The sequence below is a fragment of the Loxodonta africana genome, chromosome 20, assembly GCF_030014295.1.
Source record: "Loxodonta africana isolate mLoxAfr1 chromosome 20, mLoxAfr1.hap2, whole genome shotgun sequence".
NCBI lineage: Eukaryota > Metazoa > Chordata > Mammalia > Proboscidea > Elephantidae > Loxodonta > Loxodonta africana.
The window spans coordinates 48,090,864-48,109,432 of NC_087361.1; the positions used below are offsets into that span (position 1 = coordinate 48,090,864).

Here is an 18,569-nt window from a genome sequence, read left to right on the forward strand (position 1 = left end):
AACTTCCAAATCTAGAAAGGGAGAAATCCCAACCAAGATCCAATCAAAACATCCAAAGGCAAAGAGCAGATGGGCCAAAGCCCAGAGAAGACAGGCACTGGCACCAGCTAAGATTTACAGACGAGTGCAAACTGAAGCTATTTTTAAAGGAGACCAAAGAATAAGTAATGACCACAAGTAAAAAGGGGACATGTCAAACTACTGAGAAAGTGTTAAGTTTGAAAAGGGAGAGTTGTGTTTATGTTTTTAAAAATGCCCTAGAGGAACTCTCAAAGAGGAATGGATCCTAATCAGAAGCAGAACTGACACAATGGAATAAACACTAACTCAAGTGTCTGTTTGTCCAAAGATCTAAACACATAGCCAGCTATGTAAGTTATGATGAAAATCCAGAGAAACAGGTTCGAGCCATAGTATTCTTTGGCCCAGTACAGTGCTTTTGGTCCCAGAACAAGTCAAAATCTTTTGTGTTGTATGTGTTGTGTTGTGTGTGTGTGATAAAGTAAACGTTTATACTGTTTTACCTACATAGAATGCTTCTCCTTCCCAACCTCCACTCTTCTCTGTTGTTTTCATTGTTGTGATCTTCTCCATGAGACCCAATGCAATTCCTCCCTGAATGCCAAACTGAAAATTTTCTCATCTCTTCTCTCAAGCCTCTCCAACTCACTCATTCACCAAAGCTGAAGTCTACCACATATTATATTTCTAGTGCTTTCTGTATATTCCTTGTCCTGTATGGCACTTAATGGGTTTTACTCATGATTTTTATATGGGCATCTTTCTGGATTATGGATTCGTTGAGGGTAGAGACAACACATCTTTGTGTCCCTAGCACTTATAGTGCTTGCCATAAGGTAGTTCTTTAATAATTAGTTAAGTAGAAGTATTCTGGAGTTTAATGTTTGTTTCTTAGCTTTATAAGATTACATATATTTTTAATAGTAAAGATCCCAGGATATATGTAAAATTAATAGTCCCTAATGAGTGTTTTACAGGAGAAAGATGTGGCAGTCTGCTTCCATAAAGATTTACAACCTATAAGGCAGTTCTGTTCTGTTCTGTCCTACAGAGTTGTTATGAGTTGGAATCAACTCAATGGCAATGAGAAAGAGTGTTTAATTTTACTGTTAGCCTAGAGTTACAAGGTAATATAGAGACTGGTCTGCCTTACAGAGTTTTAGAAAATTTTGCTAGTTGTTTGATGCCTCCTTACATCATAGAAGCAGATAAGTGCTTCTTGAACTGGTAAACATTGATAAAAAATGCAGATAAATCAAACCATACCCCCTAAAGAATTGCCTGAGAAAAAATAGGACATGGGATACTGGAGAGTTGTAAAAACACTCTCCGGAGCAGTAGATGCTAAACTTTGCCTTCAGGGTCCAATCTCTTTGCCACTCAGTTGGTATTATGATAATCCATGTTCCACAATAGGCAGTGGTTTATTAAAGGAAATAAATGGACAGGGCCTGATGAAGTGATGCTTATTTTCAGTACAAAGATAGTTTTCCGCTGCATCCTTGTCCAGTAATCATAACATCTTGTGTGATCTTGACAGCTCATGATTTGTAACCCCTGTTAGCACTGAAAAAAATTTCCCCTGGATCCAAGTGATCCATCATCTGGGCCCAAGGGTATCATCTCCTCACAGTCTACCATTAGGCAAATGCCAAGATTATACCCATCATAAGAATCTTGGCTTTAGTGTACCACTTCCCCATAAAAATTGTTTGAGGATGCTGGCATGTTGGAAATACAGTACACTATTTGGACAAATAGTCTTCAGACTTCTTTGATTACATATTCAGGATTTTTCCCAATGTTTTTCACATGTACAATTTAGTGCATATCTTACTTTTTTTTTTTTTAAGGCGCTGTCTTAGTTACCTAGTGCTGCTATAACAGAAATACCACAAGTTGATGACTTTAGCAAACAGAAATTTATTCTCTCACGGTCTAGAAATCTGAATTCAGGATGCCAGTTCCAGGGGAGGGCTCTCTTTGTTGCCTCTGGGGGAAGATCCTTGTCATCAATCTTCCCCTGGTCTAGGAGCTTCTCAGTGCAGGGAGCCCAGGTCCAAAGGACGTGCTCTGCTCCTGGCACTATTTTCTTGGTGGTATGAGGTCCCCATGTCTCTCTACTCTACTTGCTTCTCTCTTTTATATTTCAGTAGAGATTGGTTTAAGATACAACCTAAACTTGTAGATTGAGTCCTGCTTCATTAATTTCGCTGCTGCTAATCCTGCCTCATTAACATCATAGAGGTAGGGTTTACAAGAGATAGGAAAATCTCATCAGATGACAAAATGGTGGACAGTTACACAATACTGGGAATCATGGCCTAGCCAAGTTGACACATTTTTTGAGTGACACAATTCAGCCCAAAACAGGAGCACATACTCCAATATAAATTTTTATCATAAACTATTGACTTGTATTTCTGTATCAACATATTACGTTCATTTTAAAAGCATGCATAGAATAAATATAAAAATGAATGAGATATTGGAAAAATAAACAATACCCAGGAAAAACCTTGGGAGACACAAATGAAGTGGTGCTAGCCCCACTTGACATTACAACATTTTATAAAGCCTCTATAATTAAGACACTGTGGAATCGGTACATGAATAGACAGATAAGTGGAAGAGAATATAAAGTCTAGAAATTGACCCAAGTTCATTTGGAAAGTTAGTATGTGATATTGGTAGTATTGCAGACGAGGGAGAATGTTTTTCATAAATACTGTTAGAATAACTGGATAGCCATTTGAGGGAAAAATGCATCTAAACCCCACAGTATAAATCAAAAACACCCCGTTGCCTTTGAGTCAATTCCAACTCATAGCAACCCTACAGGACCGAGTAGAACAGCCCCACAGGGTTTCCACGAACTGCCAACCCTTTGGTTAGAAGCCCAGTGCTTAACCACTGCACCACCAGGGCCCCCTTTAGTCTAGCTCATGTATTCCACACTGACAAACAGAAAAATGAAAATGCCTTAAAAACTTGACATTAATTAAAACTCCAAGATCATGGGTTATACAGCAAAGTCCATTAGTAAATCCAGTATATAATAGCCACATTTTTTTTTTCATGATGTATCACGGGCCTTTCGGTTTATTTCTTTTGAAAGAGGCTTTAATATTTTATTCCCTAAAATATAAAAATGCCTACTCAGATGAGTGCCTATCACATTTACAGACTGATGGCAAGGAAAAAAAAAAAAAAAAAACCTGTTGCCTTCAAGTCGATTTCAACTCATAGCGACCCTATAGGACAGAGTAGAACTGCCCATACTGTTTCCAGGGAGCGCCTGGTGGATTTGAACAGCCGGCCTTTTGGTTAGCGGCTGTAGCTCTTAACCACTACACCACCAGGCAAGAAAGGGTGAATATAAAAGAGAGTTGACTAAGTTCTAACAATTTAGTTTTTATCCCCTTGTATTTGTTTAACGGAGACTGATTAAGTCACGTATTTCTCATCAATTCCTCTCAACCCACACATGAGAATACTTTTGATCTCCTTTTATGCCAAGGGCATATCCAGCATTTGCTGTATCAATCCAAGCATATTTCTAGGTTGCTAATACTTTCCAAAGTCTTCATTTAATTTTCAAAGCTTTGTCATTAATAATTCCAGACTAAGCTCTATAGGGGTTTTTTGTATGATTTAACTTTCCATAGTTCCTTTAACCTGAAGGCCCCAAAGCTCTGAGGATTCTCTGGAGAAGACACTGGTTGTGGGCTAAGAATGGAAGAAGTAGAGGCATTTAGCTGCCAGTTTAGAAGCAGCCAACCTGGAGCCTGCGTCAGCAACGTGCACATACTGTCATTGTAGCCATTTATGTCAGGAGCAGTTTCCATGCGGAATAATACTTTCCCCAAATACACTATAAATTCCTGAGCAAGGGAATGGAGATGCTAATGGAGGAGCAGCTTTCACTTTACCTCCTATTCTGTTACTCTTTAGTTTGGAGTGGAACGAAGATTGCATCATAGCCTTCCAACAGAATGTAAATTCAGATCCCTGATTATTTGAACAGTTGCATCTTTCTTGTATGTGTCATGTTTTAACAGTAAGATACCAAAGTCTAGTGAGTAATGGTGAGATCAGTCAAAACCAGACTATTTCATTATGTGGGCTAGAATGTTTGGGGAAATTTATTTCTAATTATCAGGAAGTAAAAAGGAAACCCTGGTGGCATAGTGGCTAAGTGCTACAGCTTCTAACAAAAATGTCGGCAGTTTGAATCCACCAGGCGCTACTTGGAAACTATGTGGGACAGTTCTACTCTGACCTATAGGGTCGCAGTGAGTCGGAATCGACTCGACGGCAGCAGGTTTGGTTTAGGAAGTAAAATACCAAAAAACTTGCTGCCATCGAGTCAATTCTGAATCATAGCCTCCCCATAGGTTTTCCAAGGCTGTAAATCTCAACGGAATTGCTTTCTCTCCCAGGAAAACAAAACAAAAAACAAACTCATTGCCGTCTAGTTGATTCCAACTCATAGCAACCCTATAGGACAGGATAGGATTGCCCCACAGAGTTTCCAAGGAGTGCCTGGTGGATTTGAACTGCCAAACTTTTCCAAGGAGTGCCTGGTGGATTTGAACTGCCAACTTTTGGTTAGCAGATGTAGCTCTTAACCACTGCACCACCAGGGGTTCCAGGAAATAGAAGGACAAGTAATTTTGGTAGTGGGCTACAGAAACACTTCTTTTGTAAGCAGAATTTTTTCATCAATGTATCTTTTGACTGCAAATGTGTCTTTTCAAAAGACAATGCAATCTCACCTTATGCCTGAAAGAGTATCAGAGGTAACTCAGGGGCGTGTTCACATTGGCTAGGGTGGTGGGCAAAATATACCTGCACTTTTTCTTTATTATTATAATTAAAATGTATATAACAAAACATTGCCAATTCAACAGTTTTTACATGTACAGTTTTTACACTTGAGATTGATGACATTCATCGTGCTGTATAACCTTTACTACTAGACTTTTCTAGATTATTCCACCACCATTAACAGACACTCAGTGCTTCCTAAACAGTGACTTCCCCTTTCCTGCCTCCCTTTGATCCCTGATAACCACTAATAAGCTTTGGTCTCTATTTCATGCAAATGGGATCATTCAATATTTGTCCTTTCGTGACTCTCTTATTTCACTCAGCATAATGTTTTCAAGGTTTGTCCATGTTGTAGCATATGTCAGGACTTAATTTCTCTTTATTAGCTGATCTTCACTTTTTATTTACTTTTTATTGTGTTTTAGGTGAAAGTTTATGTGAAAGAGCAAATTAATTTCTCATTCAACAATTCATACATAAATTGTTTTGTGATATTGATTGCAATCCCTGTGATATGTCAGCACTCTCCCCCTTCCCTTTTCCACCCTGGGTTCTCCCTGTCCTTTCGTCCAATTTTCCCATCCCTCCTTGCTTTCTTGTCTTCGCTTTTGGGCAGGCATTGCTCATTTGGTCTCCTATACTTGACTGAAGAAGCTTGTTCCTCACCTGTGTTCTTGTTTTATAGGCCTGTCTAATCTTTGGCTGAAGGGTGAGCTTCGGGAATGGTTTCAGTTCTGAGTTAATAGAGTGTGCGGGAGCTGTAGTCTCAGGGGTTTAATCTTCACTTTTTGAATTGACTAATTTTATAAATTATATTTCTGACATATATTTGCCAATGGTACCTTATTGAATTCATAAGTTAAATGTCCATGTAAAATGTCCCTACCGGATGTTCAAAGGACCTCCTTTTACCTTAAATCATCAGTGTTAAGTTTGTTCACAAAGAAGCAAGAAATATGACATAAATAAAATGGAGTTTGGGATCAAAAGATCTAGATGGAGTCATTTCTGTTCTTATATCTATGGCTTTAGAAAAGCTTTTTTATTTTATTTAGGCCTTGTTTTCCACATCTGTAAAATGCAGGGTTGGTTTAATGATTGTTAGTGTCTTTTATAATTTAACATTTTTGAATGGGGGGAAAAAAACTTACCACATTCAGCCTGTGATCATAAAACTATTTTATATGTAGTTGAGAGTGTTTTTTAATTCTATACTGCTTCTTTCAGAGTTCTTATTGGTTAGAACACAGAGCCTATTTTGGAAAAGAACAAGAAATGGGCTCCAGAGGTGGCTTGGTGTTCATGGAGTTGATTGCCAAAGAGCTTCTGTTTGGTGCAGTGGCAACAGGACATTCCTGGAAGTTTTGAAAAGTGAAGCAGTATACCAATTATGGCATTTGGAGTAAACAATGATTTGAACCCTTACCTATAGGATGGACGTAGGAAGGAAGAAGCAACTACAGCCCAGTTTTTAGATAATGGAATCCAGGATTAATGCATGAGCTATCCAGATTGTTTAGGAAGTGCTAAATCTGGAAGGCATTGAAAATAGAAATGGGTAAGATTTAAAAAAAATCAAAACCAAACCTATTGCTGTCAAGTCGATTCCAACTCATAGAGACCCTATAGGACAGAGTAGAAATGCCCCATAGAGTTTCCAAGGAGCGAGCGCCAGGTGGATTCAAACTGCCAACCTTTTTGGTAAGCAGTTGTAACACTTAACCACTATGCCACCAGGGTTAAGATTTAGTGGTTATTAAATATAGTGGACATCAAACAAACCAAGACAGTAATTCTAAGGTTGTAAACCCAAAGAACCAGAGAAATCATGATATTTAAACTGAGAAGCAGCGATTATTATATTTCATGAGGCTACCAAATATCCAACTAGAAATGTCTTTATAGACCATTGGGAAGAGGATGAGAAGTGTATAGTAGAAATTGTCTGTGTCTAACACCTGTGTAGTCTGTTCTATAGGGTCGCTATGAGTCGGAATCGACTCGACTCGACGGCACTGGGATCACCTGTATTTAAGTGTTAAATGGGAAGCAAATTGTTGATGTGGTCTAGGAGGAAATGTGGAGGAAGGTTAAAAAACTGTTGCGGTCGAGTCAATTCCAACTCATAGCAACCCTATAGGACAGAGTAGAACTACCCCACTGAATTTCTGAGGAGCAGCTGATGGATTTGAACTGCTGACCTTTTGGTTAGCAGCTGAGCTCTTAACCACTGGGAGGAAGATTAGAAGAGGGCAAAGGACTGTGCCCTCTGGAGAATGTACTTAGTTAAATAATGCAAAGGAGCAGAAACAATGAGGAAAAAGTGCCTAGAGAAATGGAGGACAACCAACAGAAACAATATCATGGAAGCCCAGAAGGAATGTTGGGAAGTCAGTTATCTGGAGGCCATGAAGGATGGGATGATGGGAAAAGATCAGGGTAAAGTAATGAGTAACCTGAGGGATTAAAAAGTAAAGAAAAATAAAATTAGCATTTGAATAGAACTTTGTAATTAACAAAATGTTTTCACAGAAATTATTTTACTTAATTGTCACGTCAGCATCCCTGTGAGGTACATGTCCTTAGATGCTGTGGAATTGGCTCTGACCTGTAACAATCTCATGTATAACAGAACAAAAGATCACCTGGTCCTGTGCCATCCTCACAGTAGTAGGTATGTTTGAGCCCAGTGTTGTAGCCATTCTGTCAATCCACCTTGTTGAGTGTCTTCTTTTTAGCTGACCCTCTACTTTACCAAGCATAATGACCTTCTCCAGGGATTGGTCCCTCCTGAAAGTGAGGTACATAGTACTGTATATATCACAGTTTTATGGTTGAGAAACAGAGGCTTAGAATGTTTGTAGGGATACACAGAAGCAGAAGTTAAAGTTAGAGCTGCTGACTCCAAATTCCACATTTTTTTCTTTTTATGTGGGAGATGAACATGTGAAGAATACACTGTTTGGAAAGTATAAAACCAAACCAAACCTGTTGCCGTCGAGTCGAATTTAACTGCCTATGTTTTGGTTAGCAGCCTGAGCTCTTAACCACAGCGCCACCAGGGAAGAAGGTAAAAACCCAAGAAGATTTTAGGGGACATGAAGGTGCTCTTTTCTGGTGTTCAATTAAACCCAAAAAACCAAACCCACTGCTGACTCACAGCGACCCTATAGGTCAGAGTAGAACTGCCCCACAGGGTTTTCAAGGAGCAGCTGGTGGATTCAAACTGCCTACCTTTTGGTTAGCAGCCACAGAACTTAACCTCATTATGCCACCAGGTTTCTGGTGTTCTCTTAGGCAATATAAAGGCACAAAGGGAGGAGAGAGAGAGCTTCTGTTTTGCTACGTATGGATTTAGATTCAGCAGAGAATATCCTGCAATGAGGATGGCTAATAATTTCTGTCATAATAATTTGAACCTTCTGTTTAGAATGTGGCCAACAGTCTAAATATTCTAATCTGTCTTTAAAGCACTTTTAGACATTTAGTATATTTAGAGTGTGGCTGTCTCTTAGCATGTATAAATGTCTTGCACAGGCACAATCCAATTTAATTCAAGGCAATATTAACCTGAAGAGTAATCCATAAGCCTGTAATGAATATTTCATGATCTAAAAATATCATCTAACCAAATGGGAAACATGAGCATATTCAATATTGTGAAGGATTTGTTATTCAATTTAGTCACCCTGACAGCATTAAATAAAAAACAGCATTAGAGATCCTTTAAAAGGGAAATAGAAAAAGTCCCTGTGATTATTCTGACCTTCATTCTAAAAGATGACATTAAAAGAAAAACACTAATATTATCTTAAACAGAGATTTAAGTATTTTTGTATATCATGCATTTTTTTAACTTAAATTTTGCACATGTATTTTTCAAATTGTTATGTAGAACATAAAGTTCTTTTTTTCTTTCTTTTGAAATAAATAACTCACTTAGCTAATTTATTTTGTACCATTTTGTAATTTCTTTTGTCTTTTACTATTTCCCAACTTTAGTTTCTATGGAAACAGGATCAGTCAGGAAGTAGTTGGGACTCTTTGAAAACGTTGAGTCCAAGATTCCTAATTAGGCTTCTGGCACTTAATAGTTTAATTAATATGAGTCTGGGTTACATCTTTGATGGTGGAGAAATCTGGGCTATGATTTCATTATACATTTGCCTTTTAAAGATTTTTATGAAAGATTTGGATCAGAGAGATTTAAGATCGTTTAAAAATATATTAGTACATGCCTGAAAAGAAACATATATATATATATATCTTTAAGCATATCGTTCTTGAGAGGTAAAGACACTCAAGAGACACCAATTATCCCAGCTAAACTCATCAAAATTCGTTAAATTTTTCTTAGCTGAAAATGCTTTCCTTTGAAATACCGTGTATCGTGAGTTAGGAAGAATTACCTTGGGCTTAAATTTGTAGCAATGAGTAATTGTCTGGAGAGGTAAGACAGAAAATAACAGAACTGAAAATTCTCCAAACTGTACAAAAAAAAAAAAAAAAGTCTTGAATAAACCCTGTCCTCTCCGATACCTCGTTTGTAGTTTATTTTGTGAGACTACGGAGCCCGGGTGGTAGAGCGGTAAAGAGCTCGGCTACAAACCAGAAGACTGGCAGTTCAAATCCACCAGCTGCTCCTTGGAAACCCTACGGGGCAGTTCTACTCTGTCCTATAGTGTCGCTGTGAGTTGGAGTTGACTCAACGGCAATAAGTTTGTGAGAACACATGCCACCGATGAAACTTAATAAAATAATTTTGTGGTCATATTTCATTAGCTGGATAAGTGTTCTCAGTTTATAAAACAAAGCTTTCAAGTTTCTGTCTGCTGAGAGGGTGCTCGAAGAATTAAATCAGGGTCTTCCAACTGGAGAAGGTGTATTATTGTTCCAGGGGTTATCGTGGAATTTTGTACGGCATATTTGATAGTCACAATGATGAGTGGTTGCTATAGATTTACTGGGCAGGGACCAGGCTGTTAAATATCTTGCAGTGTGCCTGACAATCTTGTACAATAAAGAATTTTCCTCTGTTCCTCACTGTCTTGGTCATCTAGTGCTGCTATAACAGAAATACCACAAGTGGGTGGCTTTAACAAGGAGAAACTTATTTTTTCACAGTCTTTTTTTTTTTTTTTTAGTAGGCCAGAAATCCAAATTCAGGGCATCAGCTCCAGGGGAAGGCCTTCTCTCTCTGTCGGCTCTGGAGGAAGGTCCTTGTCATCAATCTTCCCCTGGGCCAGGAGCGTCTCCTCACAGGAACCCTGAGTCCAAAGGATGCAATCTGCTAACCGCGCTGCTTTCTTGGTGGCATGAGGTCCCCCTCTCTCTGTTCTATTCCCTTTTCTTTTATCCCTTGAGACATAAAAGGTGGTGCAGGCCATACCCCAAGGAAGCTCCCATTACAATGGATCAGGGATATGACCTGAGTAAGGGTGTTACATCCCACCCTAATCCTTTTCAACATAATCTAATTTTGCCTCATTAACCACAGGCAGAGATTAGGATTTATAACACATAGCAAAGTTACATTAATCACAAAATGGAAGGCAACCACACAATACTGGGAATCATGGCCTAATCGAGTTGACACATATTTTTGGGGAGACACAGTTCAATCCATGACACAGCCTTCATGACTTCCCCAAGTCCCATTGCATGTTCGTATAAGCAAAAGCTTTATCATTATCTCAACCTTGATCTTACTCTATTTTACACATAAACACAAGTGTATTTTTTGTACAGTCTTAATACGTAACTCAATATACATATTCTATTCTAATGTCTGCAGTGACCCCGTTCCTTATTTTCCTATGCTGTTTGGAATGGCTACTGATTTTTTCTTAAATCCAGTTTACCGTTATATATGTGCAGGAAACAGTCTGACTTCTTCATTGCACCTTCCAGTATACTCAAGTATAAGCATTTATAAATTAAAATAAAAAAAATTAAAATAGACATTGTTTATTGTAAAATTTTCCCAGTATTTTTCTTTAATAATAAAAGAACATTATCATTAGCTTTCCACATTGTATACTTATGGGTGTGTGTGAATATATCTAGATAAAAAAAAAAAAAATCTAGATACATAGATAGATATTTGTTGTTGTTTAGTGCCATCGAGCTGACTCTGACTCATAGCGACCCCATGTGACAGAGCAGAACTGCCCCATAGGGTTTTCTCAGCTGTAATCTTTACAGGTGTAGATCGCCAGGTCTTTCTCCTGCAGAGTGCTAGGTGGACTTGAACTGCCAACCTTTTGTTTAGCAGTTGAGAACTTAATGGTTGTGCCATCAGGGCTCACTCTCTATATGCAGATTTCCTCCCCATCCAAAAGTAGAGTGTCCGTATGAAACCTTTCGTAAGCTGAAATGGCGTAAAGCAAAGAAGCCATTACCATTAAATTATATAGGAAAAATTTTTGAGTGTTCCCAGACCCAAAAAGTAACTTACCAAACCATACCTAGTAACACATAAAAGCTAAAATAACACAGTTCAAAAGCTGTGGCGCCTTGATACTGAGATGCTGTGTAGTTCCCAGGGAAGGAGTCTGGCGACACCATTCTCGCTGGCTGCTCGGGCTGCGTGCTGGGAAGAAACAAATATTGAATGGTATTTTTTCAATTTTTGCCTATTTTTGTAAAAGAAAAATCCTCTTCGGATTTCTTTCGGTTAGCAAAAACAGGTACTAATGTAGGTCTTTTGTAAAAGCAAAGTGGTGAAAAGCAGGGGTTGCCTCTATATGTGTCATGCTATATTATCTATAAGTTTGTTTCAGGATAGTAGGGGAAGCATCGAACATTTATGAAAAGTTCTGATAGAGTTGTGAACCAATGAATTAAAATGAGTGCAAATTGCATGCATTTCATGACTACTAAATTCTTAGGTTGTGACAGTAGACAGGAAATTTATTACATAGCCTATGTTTAGGGACCCAGTTTTTCCTTTTTCAAGCTTCATTTTTAGTTGATATGAAAAAAAAAATTAAGTGGAAGGCTCTACAGAACTCACTGTGCTGTGTGCACGTGCATTTCACTAGTATATTTTTTTCCCTTTAATATGTGGGTGAGATGAGAATACGTTAGAATTATGGGGTGTCAAAGTTACTTTTAGATTTCTGTTCAAAGAAGCCATAAAATTTTAATTGTTGTTGTTGTTAGGTGCTGCCGAGTCGGTTCTGACTCATAGTGACCCTGTGTACTACAGAAAGAAACACTGCCCAGTCCTGCTCATCCTCACAATTGTTGTTATGCTTGAGCCCATTGTTGCAACCGCTGTGTCAGTCCATCTCGTTGAGGGCCTTCTTTTTCGCTGACCCTCTACAAGTGTGATGTCCTTCTCCAGGGGCTGATCCCTCCTGATAACATGTCCAAAGTATGTAAGACATAGTCTTACCATCCTTGCTTCTAAGGAGCATTCTGGTTATACCTCTTCCAAGCAGATTTGTTTGTTCTTTTGGCAGTCCATGGTATATTGAATAATCTTTGCCAACACCACAATTCAAAGGTGTCAATTCTTTTTCAGTCTTCCTTATTCATTGTCCAGCTTTCACATGCATATGATGCGATTGAAAATACCATGGCTTGGGTCAGGCGCACCTTAGTCATCAAGGTGACATCTTTGCTTTTCAACACTTTAAAGAGGTCTTTTGCAGCAGATTTGCCCAATGCTATGTGTCTTTTGATTTCTTGACTGCTGCTTCCGTGGGTGTTGATTGTAGATCCAAATAAAATGAAATCCTTGAAAAGTTCAGTCTTTTCTCTGTTTATCGTGATGTTGCTTATTGGTCCAGTTGTGAGGATTTTTGTTTTCTTTATGTTGTGGAAGATGCAGAAGAAAAGTTTGAAGCTAACAGAGATTGGTTCATGAGATTTAAGGAAAGAAGCCGTCTCCATAGCATAAAAGTGCAAGGTGAAATAGCAAGTGCTGATGTAGAAGCTGCAGCAAGTTGTCCAGAAGATCTAGCTAAGATAATTGATGAAGGTGGCTACACCAAGCAACAAATCTTCAATGTAGACAGAACAGCGTTACATTGGAAGAAGATGCCATCTAGGACTTTCATACCTAGCGAGGAAAAGTCAATGCCTGGCTTCAAAGCTTCCAAGGACAGGCTGGCTCTCTTGTTAGGGGCTAATGCAGCTGATGACTTTAAGTTGAAGCTGTTGCTCATTTACCATTCTGAAAATTCTAGGGCCTTAAGAATTACACTAAATTTATTCTAGTCTGAATGACAGCCCATCTGTCTCCTACATGGTTTACTGAATATTTTAGACCCACTGTTGAGACTACAGGTTAGAAAAAAAAAATTCCTTTCAAACTATTACTGCTTATTGAAAAGAGCTCTGATGGAGAGGTACAAGGAGATTAATGTTGTTTTCATGCCTGCTAACATAACATCCATTCTGCAACCCATGGACCAAGGAGTCTTATTATTCAAGAAATACATTTCATAAGGCTATAAAAAAAATGCTATAGCTGCCATAAATAATGATTCCTCTGATGGATCTGGGCAAAATAAATTGAAAACCTTCTGGAAAGAATTCACCATTCTAGGTGCCATTAAGAATATCCATGATTCAGGAGGAACCTGGAAGGCATTATGCTGAGTGAAATTAGTCAGAGGCAAAAGGACAAATATTGTGTAAGACCACTATTATAAGATCTTGAGAAATAGTAAACCTGAGAAGAACACATACTTTTGTGGTTACGAGGGGGGGAGGGAGGGAGGGTGGGAGAGGGTTTTTTATTGATTAATCAGTAAATAAGAACTGCTTTAGGTGAAGGGAAAGACAACACTCAATACATGGAAGGTCAGCTCAATTGGACTGGACCAAGAGCAAAGAAGTTTCCGGGATAAAATGAATACTGCAAAGGTCAGCAGAGCAGGGGCGGGGGTCTGGGCAACATGGTTTGCGGGGACTTCTAAGTCAATTGGCAAAATAATTCTATTATGAAATCATTCTGCATCCCACTTTGAAATGTGGCGTCTGGGGTCTTAAATGCTAACAAGCAGCCATCTAAGATGCATCAATTGGTCTCAACCCACCTGGAGCAAAGGAAAATGAAGAACACCAAGGCCACACAACAACTAAGAGCCCAAGAGACAGAAAGGGCCACATGAACCAGAGACCTACATCACCCTGAGACCAGAAGAACTAGTTGGTGCCCGGCCACAATCGATGACTGCCCTGACAGGGAGTACAACAGAGAACCCCTGAGGGAACAGGAGATCAGTGGGATGCAGACCCCAAATTCTCATAAAAAGACCAAACTTAATGGTCTGACTGAGACTAGAAGAATCCCGGCGGCCATGCTCCCCAGACCTTCTGTTGGCACAGGACAGGCACCATCCCCAAAGACAACTCATCAGACATGAAAGGGACTGGTCAGCGGGTGGGAGAGAGACGCTGATGAAGAGTGAGCTAATTATATCAGGTGGACACTTGAGATTGTGTTGGCTACTCTTGTCTGGAGGGGGGATGGGAGGATAGAGAGAGAGGGAAGCCGGCAAAATTCTCACGAAAGGAGAGACTGAAAGGGCTGACTCAAGAGGGGGAGAGCAAGTGGGAGTACGGAGTAAGATGTATGTAAACTTATATGTGACAGACTGATTGGATTTGTAAACGTTCACTTGAAGCTTAATAAAAGCTAATAAAAAAAAAAAGAATATCCATGATTCATAGGAGGTGGTCAAAATATCAACATTAACAGGAGTTTGGAAGAAGTTGATTCCAGCCCTCACGGATGACTTTGAGGGGTTCAAGATTTCAGTGGAGGAAGTAACTGCAGATGTGGTGGAAATAGCAAGAGAGCTAGAATTAGAAGTGGAGCCTAAGGATGTGACCGAATTGCTACAATCTGATGATAAACCTTTAAAGAATGAGGAGTTGCTTCTCATGGATGAGCAAAGAAAGTGATTTCTTGAGATGAAAACCTGGTGAAGATGCTGTGAACATTGTTGAAATGACAACAAAGAACTTAGAATATTGCATAAACTTAGTCAATAAAGCAGCGGCAGGGTTTAAGAGGATTGGTTTCCATTTCGAAAGAAGCTCTACTGTGGGTAAAATACTATCAAACAGCATCACACGCTACAGAGAAATCTTTTGGGAAAGGAAGAGTCAATCCATGTGGCAAGCTTCACTCCTGTCTCATTTTAAGAAATTGCCGCAGCCACCCCAACCTTCAGCAACCACCACCCTGACCAGCCAGCAGCCGTCAACATTGAGGCAAGACCCTCCACCAGCAAAAAGATTACAACTCGCTGAAGGCTCAGATGATGGTTAGTATTTTTTTAGCAGTAAAGTATTTTTTAATTACAATATGTAAATTGTTTTTTTAGACACAATGCTATTGCACACTTAATAGTCTACAGCATGGTGTAAACATAACTTTTATATGCACTGGGAAACCAAAAAATTCATGTGACTTACTTTATCGTGATATTCACTTTATCTGGGAACCAAACCTGCAATATCTCTGAGGTATACTTGTATATTCAGCCTTAGCTATTTGTCTCCTGAATCAAAGCAAGAGGGGTCTCTTCTGTTCAAAGTTAATTTCTTCTTCTTCTTTTTTTTTTTTTAAATATTTTATTGTGTTTTAGGTGAATGTTTGTAGAGCAAATTAGTTTCCCATTCAACAAATTGTACACAAAGTGTTCCATGACATTAGTTGCAATCCTCACACTGTGTCAACAGTCTCCCCATTTTTGCACTGGGTTCCCCATTCCCTTTTGTCTGATTTTCCTACCCCTTCCTGCCTTCTCATCTATGCTTTTGGGCAAATGTTGCCTTTCGGTATCCTGTAATTGTTTTTCTAGGGAGCACGTTATTTTTGGGTGTCATTGTTTATTTTATAGGCCTGTCTGTTGCTTGGCTGAAAGGTGGTGTCTGGGAATGGCTGCAGTTCCAAGTCAAGGCTATCATAGAGGCATTGGGTCGGGGGTTATTCCAGTCTCTATCAGGCCAGTAAGTCTGTTTTTTGTTTTTTTTAATGAATTTGACTTTTTTGTTCTACATTTTTCTCCCTCTCTGTCCATGACACTATTGTGATCCAGGTCAGAGAGGTCAGTAGTAATAGCCGGGCACCTTCTGGTTCCTCTGGTCTCAAGGGTCCTATAGGCTGTACTTCATGTGGTCTGTTAGTGCTTTGGACTAAATGCACCCTTGAGTCTTTGGTTTTCTTCTTTCTCCTTTATTCTGGGCAGGAAGAGACCACTAGCTGTATCTTAGATGGCTACTCGCAAGCTCTTAAGACCTCAGACACTACTAACCAAAGTAGGAGGTAGAACATTGTTTTCATGCACTACGTTATGCCACTTGATGTAGATAGTCCCCTGAGTCTGTGATCCTTCACCTTCAAGCCTAGTATCTTCATCCCGGAGGTGTTTGGTTGTGCATAACAAGTTTCTATGACTGTGCCTCTTGTATGCCAAAACTGCTTTCTTACTCTGTTCATGATCCTATTCTTCCAGTTTCCTTGGGTCCTTTGCTTCAGCAGTTTCCCATTCTCTCATAGATCTTCGACTTATTTTCAATACCAGCTGTTTCACCACAGGCTATAAACATGCTTAAGTCTCTACAATTTTAAGTGTGGGGGGTGAGGAGCCCACCATAATCCTACAACCAAACTTCTCAACACTGTTGCCTACGTGTATTATCTCCATTTTCTTCCTGACCATTCGACACACAGTAAACTGCCCCTTTCCCATGCCCTTGAAGTTGCCATCACTGGATCACCAATAATCTGCTAATTCCTAAATCTAAGGCTTACTTTCAGTCACCATCTTTCTTGACCTCTCTGGAGCATCAGAGGTTGTTGACATTTTCTCCTTGAAGTCTGTCCATCCTTGACTTCCATGACATCATTTTCCTCTAGTTTTTCTCTTATTTCCCTGACTGCCTCTTCTCAAATCTCCTACATGGTCTTCTCTTGGACTTTTTGTCTTATTCTACTCCAGTGTTTCATTCTCTAAATTATATACCTCCTTGGGAGAGTCATGATGCTCCTTAGCATGTTAAAGGCTCCATTAAGTCCTGCAGTAGAGGATGTATGGGGAGGTGCAGTAAGTCCTGCAATAGAAGGAAGGAACAGATATGAGTGACTGAACGAATATGAGTACCATCAACCAAGAAGAGGGGAAAAAACAAGAGAATGGACCTGAGACTTGTTTTGGGATGTATTTGTGGGAACTCTAAGGAGCCATGGTAGTACAGTGGTTAAAGCAATCGACTGGTAACTGAAAGGTCAGCAGTTTGAAACCACCAGCAGCTTCACCAGAGAAAGATGTGTGACAGTCTGATTCTTTAGAGGTTTTCAGCCTTGGAAACCCAACAGAGTCGCTATGTTTGGAATGGACTCGACGGCAATGGATTTGGGTTTGTGGAAACTCTAGAAAGGAAGTAAGAAGTTCAAAATTTGGATGTGAACGCAAATAAGTACATACTATTTGTATAAAAATCTAGGAAATGCAAGCTAATCTGTAGTGACAAAAGGGGTGGAGGGAGGAATGGACGGTAAATGGGCACAAGGAAGCTTTCAGAGATGTTGGAAATGTCCTGTGTCTCGATTATGGTGGCAGTTTCACAAGTGTGTACATGAGTTGTACACTTTTAATAGATGCAGTTTATTGTATGTATATTTACTTTAATTTTCAAAAATTGGATCTAGAGAGATATTATTGACCATTCATTCACTTATGGAAATCATTAACATTAGTTGAAACTGTGCACTCACAAGAAAATATCCAGGGAGAACATGGAGGATGGGAAAAACAAATGCTAAGGAGCAGTGGTGGTGGTGGTGTTGTGTGCCATCAAGTCTGTTCCAACTCATAATGACTCTAAATGACAGAGTGGAACTGCCCTATAGGGTTTTGCAAGTTGTAGTCTTTACGGGAGCAGATTTTCAGGTCTTTCTCCCGAAGAGCTGCTGGGTAGGTTCGAACAACCAGCCTTTCTGTTTTCACCACTACAGCAAGGATCCGTAGGAAATAGTAACATTTAGTGGAGGAACTGAGGGAGAGGACACATGGAAGAAGCATCAGAGACACAAATCAGGAGAGAATGTGTCAATAAAAGCAATCAAATGTGACTAGTCATAAAATTCTATTTAATTTTATCAAAGTGAATTGGAGAAGAAACTTTTGTGGGCAGTCTGGAGAAGGTCTTATAATTTTCCCAGGCAAACTTAGAGATGGTGAGACGTGAGAGGGGCCGTGAAGATTGGGAGCCATTTTAACGGAGAGGAGACAACTTCTCATGCTCCTGTCCACACCTCCCCTACTAGAGAAGACTGTGGAGAAAGATAAGGAAGACTAAATAAATGAGTCCTTTGTTCTTGAGGAAATAGACATGGCTCTGACGAGGGTGTTTGTTAAGATTTAACGGGGAGTGATTGAATATGTAAGGTGTTGTAGATGAGCATTCTCAGAACATAATTGACTGTGGAACTTTTTTTTAAACCCCAGTGTATTGCTCCAAAAGTAACTTCTAAGATACAAAGCACACTTGTATTAGACACCAAAAAATTAATCTGTTACTGTAAATAGATCAAAATTTGATTATGATGCTACTCTAAATTGTATATCAAAACTTTAAAAAAGCAGATAATTTTATTTCAAAAAGTAAAACCTCTCACTTTGACATTAAAATTAGAATTTTTTAACTAACTAAGCTTTTAATTGTATAATGACAAAGATTTTTTTAAA

At 39.2% G+C, this 18,569-nt stretch overlaps 1 protein-coding gene across 2 annotated transcripts in view; it reads left to right on the forward strand.

Annotated features, from left to right (window-relative positions):
* The window catches only part of JAM2 (junctional adhesion molecule 2), an 88,158-nt gene that overhangs the window by 5,171 nt on the left and 64,418 nt on the right, over positions 1–18,569 (forward strand). The window lies entirely within an intron of this gene.